General features: G+C 32.4%; 2 pseudogenes; both read right to left on the minus strand.

The window, feature by feature from the left end:
* Positions 1-37: 37 nt before the first annotated feature.
* On the minus strand, positions 38-3,741 carry LOC100810889 (receptor-like protein 7; annotated as a pseudogene).
* A 1,048-nt stretch (positions 3,742-4,789) lies between these two features.
* LOC100809830 (receptor-like protein 49) lies at positions 4,790-8,926 on the minus strand (annotated as a pseudogene).
* Positions 8,927-15,082: the final 6,156 nt, after the last annotated feature.

A 15,082-nucleotide genomic window follows, 5' to 3' on the forward strand; every position in this document is an offset into this window, starting at 1 on the left:
CAGAAAGGGGTGATCCTATTTCTCTATGAACTTTGACCAGTTCATCTTTGTTACCCGTTATATTTCTTTTCCAGGCAGTGAAATATTTTCCAAGCAGTTTGCCACTAAAATTGTTAAAAGCAATGTCCACAAGGTGAAGCATCTCCCAAGTCTTATTGGCTTTCAAACATTTTAGGGAACCTTGAAATTTGTTGTTCCTCAAAAACCAAGACACGAAACGTGGATATTTCTTTCAAGAAGCATGGAAAGCCATCTGTGATTTGATTTGATCCAAGGTTCAATACCTCTAACTTTGAGCAATAAGCAAGAGACTTTGGAATTGGCCCATCTAATTGATTTCCATTAAGATTTAAAGTCCACAAACCACAGGAAACTGGAACTGTATCAGGAATAGGACCCGAGAGATTGTTGTTCTTCAGATTTAATACCTCAAGAGTGCCATTCATCATCATTAAGCATGAGGGAATTGTTCCAGAAATGTTATTGATGGAAAGATCAAGCACTCGGAGAGATGAAGCATTGCAGAGGGAATAAGGGACATCGCCACGCAAATTTTTGTTTGAGAGAGAGAGAGGTAAGATGTGAAAGACAGGCCAACACCAATGTCTTGTGGGATAGAGCTAAATTTGTTGCTTGAGAAATCCAAAAGACGAACATTTATAGGTAAAACAGGGATAGGCCCTTAAAGTTTATTGTAATGAAGGTCAATTACATTCATTGTTCCAGTAAGATTGTTAAAAGGTCCTTCCAAACCAGTCAACAAATTGTGAGAAATATTGAGGTTCCAAAGAATGTTTGGTTTCCAAATCCAGTGGGGAACTATTCCTTGAATCTGATTATCTGAAAGGTCTAATGAGGATAATGTAGAACAATTTTTCAAGAAGCCAGGAATTGTTTTGAAGTTGCAGGATGCCAAACCTAGGTATAGGATATTGGGAAAAGGTAACATGTCAGCATTTGTCACATTCACTAAATGTATTTTTGGCAGCACTGACCAATCGAACTTGTTTGAGGAAAGGGAGAGATGCATTAGTAAATTCAGTTGAAAGAAAGACACTGGAAATGGCCCTGATAGATTATTGTTACTTATATCGAGGAACTCTAATGTTGAGGATTTCACATTTATGAATTCGTCCAGATGACTAAACTTGTTGTGTGAAAGTTGAATCCGTTCCCGTGATGGAAGTGTAAAAAGGGATGAAGGAATGCTCCCAGTGAAAGAATTATAACTCAAGTCAATTTGGACAAGATTGTGCATACCTTCAAAATGAGATGATGGAATTATACCACTTAATTCATTATGAGAAAGGCCTAATCGAGTAAGTTTTTTGGGCACACTAAATAATGTCATTGGACCTGTGAAGGAGTTCGATGACAAAGCCAGGTAACTGAGTTTCGTTAGATTTGACAATGAATTAGGAATTGTTCCCTTAAATCCACAATTAGAAAGATCCAATTCAGGTAAGTTCCTCATGTTACCAATAGAGAGGGGAATTGCTCCAGAGAAGTTTGTGTGACTTACACTTAAGCTGTAGAGAGATCCGCTAGATGGAAATTCAGGTAAGAAACCATGGAGATTGTTGTTCCAAGATATGTCAATAACCGACAATGTTCCAATGTTGAAGATCTTATGTGGAAATGTTCCAGTCAACCTGCAATTATTAAGACTTAGGATGGTGAGATTTTTGAAATGGGAAAATGTTTCTGGCATTGGGGATAATAAATTGTTGTTATCAAGAACAATGACTGATAGATTCTCAAGTCTTGCCAGGGAAGGATCCAGGGGTCCTGAGAGATTACACCCTGGCATGCTCAGTCCTTGCAAGTCATGCAGCGACGACAAAGCATTGCTCCATTCATGTCCTGGAGCAGTTCTATCTACACCATCCAGATACAGTTGCCTAATACTGGTGAGATTTTGGACAAGCTTTTGTAGATTTGGGTTCTCAAGTAGCAGCTTTGGCCCTCTTGCATAGGAAATAGAAGAGAGATCTAGAGTAGCCAACCTTGTCAACTGAGAAATCTCTATTGGAATCTGCCCCATAAAGGAAGATTCTGACAGATTCAGGTAAGTTAAATTCTCTAACTTGTTGAATCCAGATGGAATCTTGGACAAGAAGCAATTTGCAGCTAAATTTAGACTCTGTAGATGTTGAAGACTGAAAAGAGTACTTGAATTGTCAAATCCACCAGAGATGAATTCTCCACTGAGATCAAGACCAATAACATGTCCATCCTTGTCACAGGTTACTCCCATCCACCTGCAATAATCATCACTTGCTTTCCATAAATTCAGCCGTGTTTGTGAATGTGAGGTTGTTCTTAAATTGGAGCAGCAATGACCTCTGATCATCAAGACAAAGGCCAGAAACCACAAAGACGTGGTTACAAAGGCACAGCCAATAGAATGATATCACCAGAAGAAGTGATGAGATAAGCTCCATTTTCATTGTAGATAATGAGTGTCTGTGATAACTGGGATTACAAGTAGTAGTCTAAATTGTAGGAAAACTGAAACAAAAATTGCAACTCTCAGAAAAATGGGATTAAAAACTTACAGCTTCTTAGGATGGAAGTGACGAGACAACTCCATTTTCACTATAATTAGTATTGTGATAACTGCAATTACAATTACTTCAATGTTGGCTTTCATCACTCAGCGTCAGCAGAATCGTAGAAGTTTCACTTTTATGCTTTCTTAGTTATTTGGTGTAATTATATTGTACTACTATTAACTTTTCATTTCTGTTTTCTGTTTTATTCTTGTAAACAAATTCGTGTGCTTAACATCATTTAAATTTTATGCAGAGAAAAAAAAATGCATGTTCTGATTGCAGATACTTTGCCAATGAATTAAATATCATTTTCCGTCTTGAGTTTAGCTTTTTTTGCTCTCTAGTTTTTGTCTTTAATTTGGCTGTCATTGTTCTTTTTTAAGGGTGTTTTTTCTTTTTTCTTTTTCGAGTTACCATAGTTAGAATTGTTTCAGAATAGTGTATTAGATGGAATTGGTTTAATTAAAGGATATAAAAGTCAGTAAAACATAACAGTGCACAATTATAATACCAAGGTGGTTAGTCTTTGCACTTTTAACAGAGGCTGTAAAGGTAGCTCAGGAAAAGATTCATATGTTTTTTTTTCCATGAAACCGTTTGCTATAAAATTCCATTTTATTGAGCAGTTGCTATGAATAGACGGCCAGAGAGGACAGCTGGGGAGTGAAGACTAATGGAAAAGTTAGTTATAGTGGAAACTAAAGTAAGCTAAAGGAGAATGCATTATTTTACTTTTTCTAATGAATGAAATTCTTTCCTTTTGTTTTCTAATGGTCTTGCAATGGGAATAGGAATGAAAAGAACTCATTTTATTTTCTTTTGGCCGAAGAATATAAAAGCCTCCTTATAACTAGCAAGTGGGGGTGGAAGAACTAAAAAGTTGTTAGGAACTTAGGAAGAAATGTCCGTTGATTTTGGCAATGCATGTAAAAATGCCGTGTACTGTAGTTTTGTTTAAGTTATCATATTATTATTATTATTATTATCTGCATCAAATGATTACTCCACCAATGTTTAGGATATGTATTGTGGTTTCATTGTGCCTTTTCATATTATTTTTAAAATGATAGGATGCATTGTTCACTTTTGAGTTACTGTTTAATATTTTAATTATGTCTTCTATACAAAAGTTTGGTTTAAAATAGTACTCTTTTTTTTTTATAAGATTTTTTTCAACATGTTTTTTTTAATTATATATTAACCTAAATACTCTTAGTTATTTTATAATAAATGTTATGCGTTAAAATTATAAATGTATTATCTCTTTTATAAGGATTGGATAAAAAAATTAACACATATTAATTAATCAAATAAGAAAATAATTAAGAGAGAGAAAAATTATTACGAGTCACACTAACTTTAAAGATCATTTTGATAAAATAATACAAATAATTAACAAATTTAATGTTACCAACTATATTAATATTAATTATTTTTCTTAAAGAATGTAATTATGTAAAAAGATTCTAATATTTTAGAGAGAAATATAATTTATTTTTAGTCATTATAAAAGGTGTGAATTTGGTACTTACACATTTTTTTCTTTAGTTTCATTCTTAAAAAAATATAAAATCATTGATGACATCATATCAACACATAATTTTAGATTTTCTAAAAAAATTTTAAAAATTAAAAAATATTTTTATCCTTATAAATATATCAAAATATTCAAAATTCATACTAACAAAATTTTAATATTTTACTTTTTGGACTAGGTTCAAATATGTATGAACTTATGTCGGTGATTGTACAATTAAGGGAATGTTTGATTTAATTGTTTCCTGTTTTTATTTTCATTGAAAATAAAAAATGATGATGGAAAATGTTTCAATGGATTTTTTAAAAATATTTGTAATAAAAATATTTTTCCAAATAAACCAAAAAATGAAAACAATAAAATTTTATTTTTAGTTTTTTTAGTTAAAAACAGGAACCTCATTTTGAGTGGAATGAAAATGCGATAATTTTAAGCAAATCTAAAAATATATTTCTTTAAAGGAAAAAACAAGAAGTTAAAGTAATTATATTTTTAGAATTCTAATTTTATAAAAATAAAAACAATTTTCAAAAAATAAAAATACAAACCAAACACATACTAAATTTATTTATTTTCCAATTAGAGGGTGACATGTGTTCAAACTCTAACCTGACACCGTCGAGAAAGCCAAAAGGAATCACCTCTGTCTGTTAGCGAAGGTGAAGGCATCAACGGGGATCGTGGGGCTAAAGGTGATTCAGAACGAGGTAGGTGCTGATTGGGCTATACGCTGAAGACGATCCAGAAGGGTCCCAAAGACCAAGGGTACTGCATATGAAAGCATCTCGTTTCTGCCAATGCGAAGCTGCAAAAGGAATATGAAGATTGAATAAAGTGTGAATTGAATTAAATAAAGCGATAAAAGGGAAAAGTGAGTGAAGATTGGGAAAAAAAATTCACTACTATTCTTAAAACCTTCCAGCTTCACCTTTGTTAGGGGAGCAAAAATATTTGTAAAGCATTTACAAAACATTTGCATTATATCTTCTTCAGAAAACAAAAAAAAAAAGATTTTTGGACACCAAGTGCTATTTAACACTTAAGATAAACGAGAGAAAAATATAAGTGTAAAAAGTGATATGCTTGATAGTCTAGCTTGAGGAAGATTCAAAATAGGTTTTTATGGTACCGTTGGTGAGGCCTCTGCACTTGTTGGAGTGATGGACATAGAAAGATTATATCCTACTTCTGATTCACTACATGATGTTCAGTATGGCAATCATACTGCGTTGATCCAGAAACTTGTTCACAGAAATTTGGATTACACTTATCATGTTCTTATATTTTTTAAAATCATTTCTTTCATTTCACTTATAATTTTGTTAAGAACAATTTTACATAGTTGATCAAACCAAGTGAAATTAAATCCATCAATAATGGTTTGTTCAAGTGGTTGAGGATTTGATTCCTTAAATATTTGGTCAAGAGTTTAAAAATCTTGGTGATCAATCGATCCACATACATATTCTTTTGCAATCATATGTTCAACGAAAAAAATTGAAATTAAATCCTAACAATATTTTCCTATCTTTAAATATAATTTAAACCATCACTATCAGTAAAAGTAAATATACTACTAATGCTGATATGTCAATGTAGTTCAAATTTTCTCAGATAAATTTGTATCACAAAACCATTTCCATTCTTTCATTTTTCACATCAAATTTAGCAATACTGAATGAGTACAAAATATAAAACAAACAAACTCAATAGTTCAAACATTGAACCCCCAAGAGTTACTACTCCACGTATGATCTTGAACAAATTACGACAATGTTACCGACCAGAAACTGTTGCCACCAGCACATATCTTATTTGTGCACAAGTTGCCAATACCATAGCCTCCATTGCTTCCAAATTAAGAGTGGACCAAAAATAACTCCGTGGCCAAAAATCAAATCCCATTTCAACACTAATAAAATTCCAATCAATAGTACACGCTAACCTTCCACATTTTTGTTGTGGCAGCACCTCTTGCTCTTTATGATCTGGATTTTTAGTCAATGGAGGACCGTATAATCCATCATTGTCTTCAAAAGAAGAAGCTCAAAATGATTGAAGTTGGGTACTTGTTGGGATCTTCCCCACCAAATGATTGAAGGAGAGGTTTAAATATGAAAGGAATGACAAACTTGCAAGTTGCGCGGGAATTTCTCCACTCAGAGAGTTTTGTGAAAGGTCCAAGGACTCTAGTTTTCTCATGTTACCTATGGATGGTGGGATTTTACCAGAAAAAGCATTGTTTGACAAATTAAGGACATAGAGTTCTTTCCAATCCATTAAATCCTGTGGTATAGGTCCATCAAAATGGTTAGAAGAGAAATCAATGGATGTGAAAATCGTCAAAATTTTAACCAATTCCATTTGTTGACATTTATTGCTAACTGTGATACTATCTCTATAATATAAACCATTACCGGATGAAATTTGTTTCTCTATGAACTTTGACCCTGCTTCCTCTTTGTTACCCGTTATATTTCTTTTCCAGGTTGTGAAATATTTTCTTGGCAGTTTGCCACTAAAATTGTTAAAAGCAATGTCCACTATTTGAAGCATTTCCCAAGTCTTATTGGCTTTCAAACATTTTAGGGAACCTTGAAATTTGTTGTTCCTCAAAATCAAGACACGAAGCGTGGATATTTCTTTTAAGAAGCATGGAAAGCCACCTGTGATTTGATTTGATCCAAGGTCCAATACCTCTAACTTTGAGCAATAAGCAAGAGACTTTGGAATTGGCCCATCTAATTGATTTCCACGAAGATAAAGTCCACAAACCACAAGAAACGGGAACTGTATTAGGAATAGGGCCTGAGAGATTGTTGTTCTTCAGATTTAATGCCTCAAGAGTGCCATTCATCATCATCATTAAGCATGAGGGAATTGTTCCAGAAATGCTATTAATGGAAAGATCAAGCACTTGAAGATATGAAGCATTGCAGAGGGAATAAGAGATGTTGTCATGCAAAGTATTGTTTGAAAGAGACATAATATGTGAAAGGCATGTGATTGCCAATGTCCTGCGGAATAGAGCTAAATTTGTTGCTTGAGAAATCCAAAATGTCAGCAGATTTAGGTAAAACAGGCATTGGACCTTGAAGTTTATTGTGATGAAGGTCAATAACACATTTCGCCAGTGAGATTCTTAAAAGGTCCTTCCAAACCAGTCAAAAAATTGTGAGAAATATTTAGCTCCACAAGATTATCTAGTTTCCAAATCCAGTTGGGAACTATTCCTTGAATCTGATTATCTGAAAGGTCTAATAAGACTAATGAAGAACAGTTCTTTAAGAAACCAGGAATTGTTTTCAAGTTGCAAGATGCCATCTCAAGGACTTCCATATAGGGAAAAGAAAACATGTCAGCATTTGTCACACTCACAGAATGTATTTTTGGCAGCACTGACTATTCAAACTTGTTTGAGGAAAGGGAGAGATCCGTTAGTGAATTGATTTGAAAGATAAACGCTGGAAAAGACCCTGATAGATTATTGTTACTTATATCGAGGATCTCTAATGTAGAGGATGTCACATTTATGAATCCATCTAATTCACTAAACTTGTGTGAAAGTTTAATCTGATGCAATGATGGGAGTGCAAAAAGGGATGAAGGAATGCTCCCAGTAAAAGAATTATAACTCAAGTCAATTTCAAAAAGATTGTGCATACCTTCAAAATGAGATGATGGAATTAGACCACTTAAATCATTATTAGAAAGGCCTAAATGAGAAAGCTTTTTGGGCACACTAAATAATGTCATTGGACCTGTGAAGGAGTTCAATGACAAATCCAGGTAACTGAGTTTTGTTAGGTTTGATAATGAATTGGGAATTATTCCGTTAAATCCACAAATAGAAAGATCCAATTCAGATAAGTTCCTCATGTTACCAATAGAGAATGGAATTGGTCCAGAGAAGTTTGTGTGACTTACACTTAAGCTGTAGAGAGATCCGCTGGATGGAAATTCAGGCAAGAAACCATGGAGATTGTTGTTCCAAGATATGTCAAGATATGATAATGTTCTAATGTTGAAGATCTTTTGTGGAAATGTTCCAGTCAACTCACATTCATATAGGCGTAGGATTTTCAGATTTTTGAAATGGGAAAATGTTTCTGCCACTGGGGATGATAAATTGTTGTTATCAAGAACAATGACTGATAGATTCTCAAGTCTTGCCAAGGAAGGATCCAGGGGACCTGAGAGATTGCACCTTAACATGCTCAATTCTTGCAGGTCATGCATTGACATATGCACTACACCATTCATGTCCTCGAGCGGTTATAGTTACACCATCCAGATACAATTTCCTAATATTGGTGAGATTATGGACAAGCTTTTGTAGACTTGGGATTACAAGTAATGGCTTGTTGATCAAAGACAGAGAGGAGAGATCAAGAGTAACCAATTAGAAAAAAACCTAAGTCTCACATTGACTAAAGATAATGTCAAGATAAAACATATAAGGTGAGAGCAACCCTCACCTTATGAACTAACTTTTAGGATTGAGTTAGGCCCAGATTTCTTCTTGGTATCAGAGCCTATCCTAGATCCATTCAAAAGGACCACGCATCAAACCCAAAAGAGTGCTGGGCGTGAGCCAAAGAGTGATCCAAGTCCCACATTGACTAGAGATAATGTCAAGATAGAGTATATAAGGTGAGGGTTGCCCTCACCTTACGAACTAGCCAGATTTCTTCTTAGCCAACCTTGTCATATGAGAAATCTCTATTGGAATCTGCCCCACAAAGCCAGCTTCAAACAAATTCAGGTATGCTAAATCCTTCAACTTGTTGAATCCAGATGGAATGACACAGTTGATGTTGGAGATCACTTGCATTCCACGAGTTCAGCTTGATGCCACTTTCTGAGAATGTTGTTCATAATTACAAAATTTATTATTTTTCAAGACCATTTCACACCACCAAAACTACTCACTCAATTACGTTATTTGAGCAGCAGGGTACTCATAATTTGAGTATTTACATATTATAATCATACCTAATAAATAATTAAATTATAAATGAGTATTATAATTATAATTATAATTAATTTTTAAAATATGAGTATAATTTGATATAACTAGTTATTACTTTTAAAATATGAATATATATCTAGTTATGATCAATTATATATATAACAAGTTATATCTAAAATCAATTATATAGTTAATTATGGATAAGCTAAGTTAAGTTATTTAAAATACTTATTTCTACAAAAATTAGTTATAATTTTATAATTGTAACTAATTTCTAAATAAAAATAAGCTATTTAAAATATTTATAACTATAAAATTGATCATAATTTCATACTTACTTTTATAAAACTAGTTATAGTTATTATTTTAAAACAGTTTTTTAGTATCCCTACTGAGTAGTTGCTATGAATAGACTGCTAGAGAGGACATTGGTAGGGGTGACTAATGGAAAAGTTATGGTGGAAATTAAATTAAGGTAAGGAGTAATAAGCATTATTTTATATTTTTTTTAATGTATGAATGGAATGCTTTTCTTATATCAGGCGGACTATTCTAAGGGTCTGTTTGGATACAAGTCATAAGTACTTTTGATATCTTTTTTATTAGAAATATAGATCATTTTTTGATAGATAAACTTTTAAAAACACTTTTACTCTTAGATCCAAACATGTTTTAAATAGACTACTAGAGAGGACAACGTGAAATTGGTAGTGATGACTAATGGAAAAGTTATGGTGGAAACTAAAGTAAGGTAAGGAGCAATAAGCATTATTTTATATTTTTTCTAATATATGAATGGAATGCTTTTCTTTTATCAGGCGGACTTCTAATTTCTAAAGGTCTTGTAATGGGAATAGGTTATAGAAAAGAACTCGGTCAAAGTAGTGGTAGTGGGTAACTGGGGAGAAAATGGAGATTTTTATTGCTGTGCCATCCCTTTGAGTAATTATACTCCCAAATATCTTTTTTTCTAAATTATCTATTCAAATATCTCCTTTTTTTAAGGTGTGAATTCGGTTGGGGGACTTGAATTCACACTAGGATTTTTTGAACTGCTTTAAAAAAAGTTTAAGAATTTAGTTTGTCAAAAACCCAATTTTTAATGTGTTTTTTAAACATTAAAAAAACTAGTTAGAAAAATATTTTTTTCTTATTTTTTTACTATTTTTTTGTCATATATATTTGAAAACATTCATTTTAGTTTTTTAATTGTAAAATTTGACTTAGTAAAATAAATTTAAAATATTAGTTTAAATGTTGTTCGTGGGGTAATTTTTGCGCTTCTTTTTTTAATGTTATGATGTTTTATGATTCAAAAAATAGTTAAGTTCGACAATTTTAATATAAATGAATCTAATGGTATAAGTTTCATATCTAGATCCGGTTTAAAAAACTTTAAAAAGTTCCTTAAATAAAAAAAAAACATGTTTTGTACTCTAATAAGTTCCTCATGATATTTTGTTGCATATTTTTTCATAAGGAGTAATAAGCATTATTTTATATTTTTTTTAATGTATGAATGGAATGCTTTTCTTATATCAGGCGGACTATTCTAAGGGTCTGTTTGGATACAAGTCATAAGTACTTTTGATATCTTTTTTATTAGAAATATAGATCATTTTTTGATAGATAAACTTTTAAAAACACTTTTACTCTTAGATCCAAACATGTTTTAAATAGACTACTAGAGAGGACAACGTGAAATTGGTAGTGATGACTAATGGAAAAGTTATGGTGGAAACTAAAGTAAGGTAAGGAGCAATAAGCATTATTTTATATTTTTTCTAATATATGAATGGAATGCTTTTCTTTTATCAGGCGGACTTCTAATTTCTAAAGGTCTTGTAATGGGAATAGGTTATAGAAAAGAACTCGGTCAAAGTAGTGGTAGTGGGTAACTGGGGAGAAAATGGAGATTTTTATTGCTGTGCCATCCCTTTGAGTAATTATACTCCCAAATATCTTTTTTTCTAAATTATCTATTCAAATATCTCCTTTTTTTAAGGTGTGAATTCGGTTGGGGGACTTGAATTCACACTAGGATTTTTTGAACTGCTTTAAAAAAAGTTTAAGAATTTAGTTTGTCAAAAACCCAATTTTTAATGTGTTTTTTAAACATTAAAAAAACTAGTTAGAAAAATATTTTTTTCTTATTTTTTTACTATTTTTTTGTCATATATATTTGAAAACATTCATTTTAGTTTTTTAATTGTAAAATTTGACTTAGTAAAATAAATTTAAAATATTAGTTTAAATGTTGTTCGTGGGGTAATTTTTGCGCTTCTTTTTTTAATGTTATGATGTTTTATGATTCAAAAAATAGTTAAGTTCGACAATTTTAATATAAATGAATCTAATGGTATAAGTTTCATATCTAGATCCGGTTTAAAAAACTTTAAAAAGTTCCTTAAATAAAAAAAAAACATGTTTTGTACTCTAATAAGTTCCTCATGATATTTTGTTGCATATTTTTTCATATCAATATGAGGTTATTTTGTACGGACAATGCATCATTTGTATTATTTTCATGTTGATGAATGCAATGGTATAACTTTGTTGACTTGAGTCGGTTCAGAAAGGCTTTAAAATTGTGTCCAAAAATTGTAAAAATTAATGTTTATACTTAGTAAACTCCTTTTATAATATAATTAGTTAATTATGAGTTAATATATTATATTAAATAATCAACCTTAATGTAAACTGAAATTACTATTATTAATAAAAAGACATTGCGATTGAACTTAAATTATAATCCATAAAATAAAAGAGAGGAGAAAACTTACAATACAACAATAAAAGCATAAAATACAACAACACAAGAGAATTTATTGTGGTTGGCTTTAATTAAGCTTCTCCTTTTATGTTAGGACACTTGTTTTTAGAATGGCCAACGGTTCAACATATACTACATCTTTATGGGAGACCCCCCGTATCCATCTCGGTGTGTATGCAGCTTATTTATGGACGACCATGGGGATTTCTTCGGTTGTCTGGATGATGACAACATTCATCTTTGGGATTTTCTGGCCATAATGATTCATTAGGAAGTATCCTAATGAATGGTTGTACACATTGAAAACATTTTGTAACTTGTATATGGGAGACACGTATAACATATGATCTATGCGAACATGTGCAAAAATAGCAATGACATGATGACAAGGCATGTGAAATGCTTGAAACTTTCTACAATCACACTTTTGTGTTTCTAAGTAGACCCTAAATCTCCTTAGAGATCAGCCAAACTCGCGTGGGTTTATTGTTTCAGTCACAGTGAAAATTTTATTTTGGTGATCGTAGGATTGAACATGATGAGTGGCAAATTTTCACCACGGTGTCATCGAGACACTTGTAAACAAGTTCCCCAAATTCTTGGCCAAATGTTATCATTGCATGTGCTTCCATCCTCCTTTTTGTGAAAAATATAGCAACTTTCCTACATGTTTCTTTGACGATCGTGATTATTGGTAAATAATGTGTACCCTTCAACACTGAATTGATAAACTCAATAAGGTTGGTTGTCATGTGTCCCCAGTGTCAACCTTTATCAAATGCTTGAGCCCATTTTTTCTTCAGGATGCATTTAAGCCAATTTGCAACCTCCACATTAGTTGACCTGAGATCATTATAATGACAATTGAAAATTATCTCCGTAAATGAGCATGCTGAGGATAGTGTAAGAATTGTTAGTATTGTTACATATATGATATAGATAAATGTAATTGACATGAATGTGTTACTTACCCATTTTGACAACTTGTTTGCACATTTCAACATTCTCATACTTTCACATGAAATTTTGCCCAATGAGTCGAATGCCACAATGATTAATAGAGTCCCAATGTATTTTTTGTACAACTAGGTTCCATCAACTTGTTCAATTGGCTTACAATATGAAAACAATCTCACACATGGTTCGAAATCCTAAAAAACTCTTTGGAATGTTTTCTTACTTGGAACCAAATGACCTCTTTCACTAGTTGGTCAATCTGAAAATCTATGATTGTTCCAGGAAGAGAATCATTCATGACTAGGAGACACCTGGGTAATTGTTTGTGTGATTCCTCCCAGACTCCATACACTTTCTTGATTGACCTTTGTTTTGCCATCCATGCTTTTCTGTAGGTGGTTGTGTAGGTGCAAACTTTTTTTTCTTCAATCAACACTAGTAGTGAAATTGTTGGATCTTTTTTTTATCAATGACAAGATTTGTTTTGCAATCTTCTTGTAGTCTAGCTTGGAATGATCTTGAGAAATCATGTGTGTCACACATTGGAGAAAGCCTGTACCCGTTACCCGTCCATTACTGGTTGAGTATCCATTTGAAAAATACCCACATGTTTTTTTTATACCCATGGATACTTCAAATTTTAAAAAATAAATAGTTTTTTAATAAAGGTGATTTTAACCATCAAGTAAAAGTAATGAATTAAAAACCAAGAGCAAAAACATTGATACAACAAAGTTAAACATGATATAAGTATCTCTTAAGCATAAATAAACATAAAACCAAAGTACAAATAAAATTACAATATCTCAAGGCCTAAGTTCAAAGAAAAACATAAGTATTAATAAATTGAAAATACATAATATATATAAAGATGTTTTTATAATTTTATAAGTAGAGGGTATCCACGGGTACGAGTACTATGATACCTATACCCTACTCATTGATGAGATGGTAAAAAAATATTTGTATTTGTGGGTTATGGATACCTATTTAAAGTACCCACCATTTATCCATAGGCAGATTTTATCTGCGAATATCCACAGATATGGATTTTTTTACCATCCCTAATTGGCATATCATAAATAAAGACTTGGATAGGAAGGAAAGACTAGTTGACAAACATAAATCCCTAATGAAGTAATGCTTTTTTTGTAATATTTAATAAGCATAAATAAATAAGAAAAATATAGTAATTATATCTTTTAGGGACGGGGACATGGCAGGTACCTATCCTCGCTTTAAAAAGTTGAGTAATATCTATACCTATACCCAGTTAAAGCAAATATTTCCCATCAAAATTGAAACGTGTTCGAGTTGGGTATGTACCCTTGAGTATAAAGTTTCTTGCCTCACTATCAGGAAGGTATAAGAATTCACTTAAAAAATAGCCTATAAAACAATAATAATAATAACAACAATAAAATATTAAACAAATTACACTCATTTTGCTTGAGTTTAAGACTTATTATACTCGCACCCCCTTCATGTTTAACCTTGGACAAACCCCTCTGACTTGCACTTTCGCATCCCTTGCATCCTTATTTACACCGTTAATTCAATTAACTGAAATGTCTCGCATGCAACACGAGACTGTCATCACAAAACCAACACGAGACTTTTCAATATGTTTTGTCCTCAATCACATGCTTTCTAGAGGCTACCAAAAAGTGGATGTATCTTGTTGATATAGGTAGTATTAATTAATTCATTTAAGTCATCATCAATTGTACAGTCTCATACCTGTACAACATCTAGATCCCTCTCTTTCCATTGTGATTCATCCGAAGTGTTACATCATCACTGATGAGGGAGAGAGGAGTGAAGGGTATGAGAAAGAGGGAGTGGCAAGCCTGAAAAAGAAACCAACCTCTTCACTTAATTTCTTCCTCTTTCACCTCTCCAATTTTTCCTTTAAATTTGTCTAAAAAAGGTTGAATCTAGTTTGCTTGGTGAGAGTAGTGTTTGATGGTGATGTGTTGATGTTGGTGGTGCTTTTGTTGGGTTTGGGTCATGAAGCATCAAGGTTTGCTAGTGATGGTGTTGCGTGATTGGTGACGCCGATTGGGTAATGGCGTAAAGACAAAGAAGAAAGGGTAGGTGTCAAGTGTTTGGAACAAAGAACTTTTTTTTTACTTGCACCATCTTTACTATTGTCATTGATTTTAAGAAGGGTTATTTGGACCTTTCCCAAAAAATAAACATTTCCAACTAACAGAGACCCGCTAAAGGGTGCAAAAAAATGCATTTTAGGAGAGTGGATGCAAGTGTAATAGGTCCTAAACTAATGA

Source organism: Glycine max, unplaced genomic scaffold (genome assembly GCF_000004515.6).
Source record: "Glycine max cultivar Williams 82 unplaced genomic scaffold, Glycine_max_v4.0 scaffold_223, whole genome shotgun sequence".
Lineage (NCBI taxonomy): Eukaryota > Viridiplantae > Streptophyta > Magnoliopsida > Fabales > Fabaceae > Glycine > Glycine max.